General features: G+C 54.2%; 1 pseudogene; it reads left to right on the forward strand.

Annotated features, from left to right (window-relative positions):
* The first annotated feature begins 247 nt into the window (after window positions 1–247).
* Window positions 248–1,771, forward strand: LOC120698534 (annotated as a pseudogene).
* Window positions 1,772–2,283: the final 512 nt, after the last annotated feature.

The raw sequence follows: 2,283 nt of genomic DNA on the forward strand, positions 1-2,283 counted from the left end.
GCTCACGCGCCTATTGTACAACTTGGCTCCGTGAGATCTTTTAAATGTTTTGCTGCTTGTAGCAAGGGCTTTTCAGATGATGAAAGCAAACCGAGCTACTACTTACTAGTTTAAAACCCAAAGCAGAATGAGGATGGAATAAAAAACACACAACTGGCCAACTTCAAAAAAAAAAGTGAGCAAAGTAGTAGGATAAGAAGACGACTGACCTGGTCCTCCTCCCCACACCACACACAACGCACGTCGCAGTAGCGCACCATGCAACCCCCACTCTCGGTTTTCCAAAGCACGAGAGGGAAAATTCTTCGCAATCAAGCGCGCAGCGTGCGATCGATCGCCATGTCAACTCTTGCCAACGATAACGCGCATCCAGCGTGTGCCGTCCTATATAACCCTGACGCTACCTACCTGCGTGTTCTCACACAGTTCTTGGAGAGCCCAGAGCCCCCACGCCCACCTCGACGAGCGAAGCGAGATCACTCCGCCATGGCCGACGACGAGCTTGCCCCCGGGTTCCGCTTCTACCCCACGGAGGAGGAGCTCGTCTGCTTCTACCTCCGGAACAAGCTCGACGGCGTCCGCCAAGGCGACATCGAGCGCGTCATCCCCGTCGCCGACGTCTGCGCCCTCGATCCATGGCAGCTCCCAGGCACGTCGCGCGCGGAGACAGCGCTTGATCGGTCGATGGATTGGAGAGTGCATTTCCTTGGTTGATGGGTTGGCTAACGACGGTTCGGTTGCATCCATTGCAGAGGCGCACCGCGACGCGTTCTCCGGGGGCGTGGAGCCGTGGTTCTACTTCTGCCCGCGGCAGGAGCGCGAGGCCCGGGGCGGGCGGCCGAGCCGGACCACGCCGTCGGGGTACTGGAAGGCGGCGGGCACCCCGGGGCTGGTCTACGCCGCCGACGGCCGCCCCATCGGGACCAAGAAGACCATGGTGTTCTACCGCGGCCGCCCGCCGGCCGGGGCCAAGACCAAGTGGAAGCTGAACGAGTACAAGGCTCTAGAGGTCCAAGACGAGGACGCCGCCGGTGTTCCGGCGCCGAGCCATGCTCTCCAGGTAAGCTTATTAGTGCCTCGCTGCCTCGATCGCAATCTGTTTACAGTAGACACACGAGTCTTGAGGGAAGCTGCGTGACTTGCGATGTAATTCTGAAAGGTGCATTACTGTTTCTGATCGTTTCTGCAGACGAGGAGCGAGTTCACCGTGTGCCGGCTCTACACCAAGTCCGGGTGCCCGCGGCAGTTCGACCGCCGGCCGGGCACCGCGGCCGCGGCCGCGGCCGGCGGTGGCAGCGAGAACCCGACAGCTGCGGCTGCGTCGGCAAGCGGGGAGGAAATGGGTCGGAAGAGGAAAAGGGCTGCGCCAAGCGACGACGACACGCCGTCGAGCGACGGCGACGGCGACGGGGACGGCTCGACGCAGCAACTACTCGGACAGAGAGGCACCGATGAGGGGCTCAACGACGACATGGCCTACTGGTTAGAGATCCTGGACAACGACTGGCTCTGATATATACTTGAAATTCACTTCGGTGGGGAGATCGTGAAAAGGAAAAACACTGAACGGGCTCTTTTCAGTGGTTTTGGAGTTTTCTTTAATTTAGAACGACACGACCATTTTTAGAATTCTTTTGGCCTACTTCAAAATAAATTCGAAGCAGTAGGTGGCTAATTTTAGGAGATGCCTTAATGTATATTCAATCCAACTGTGTATTCAGTGCTGAAATTAGAGCAACTGAGAACAAATGGGCTTCCATATGAAGATTTAGTCGGTGGACATTAAAAATCAATCTCCAGCAGGGGAGGCAAATAGGCTGCCATTTTGGTAGCCCTTCCAAATTTCTCCCTCACCCCCTCAATTTGGTGGCTCTCTATTTGGGCTGCCAACTATGGGCCCCACTATAGAAGCCAAATTTACTCGGCCTGCTGGAGTGGAGGCCCATATTTGGGTGAGTAAAATTTAGAAGTAGGCTTCTAAATAGACATTTGCTCACCCAAATTTAGAAGCCCTGCCGGAGTTGCTCTTAGAGCAACTTGTAGGTGCATAGAGTTGAATCACTACGGGTGCAAATATGTTGAAAATTTAGATATAATCACTATTTTTCTATTTATCAGGGGTGCATTTGCACCCCTCATCACTACGTAGCTTCGCCCTTGTGTGTATTTGTGGAACCTGAGTTTATATGAGCTTAAAATTTGTACCAAAATATTTTGCAAAGAAGAGGTACCAAAATAGCTCAACGACGACATGACCTACTGGTCAGAGTTCCTGGCTTTGAT

The sequence above is a fragment of the Panicum virgatum genome, chromosome 3K (assembly GCF_016808335.1).
Source record: "Panicum virgatum strain AP13 chromosome 3K, P.virgatum_v5, whole genome shotgun sequence".
In the NCBI taxonomy this organism is placed as follows: domain Eukaryota; kingdom Viridiplantae; phylum Streptophyta; class Magnoliopsida; order Poales; family Poaceae; genus Panicum; species Panicum virgatum.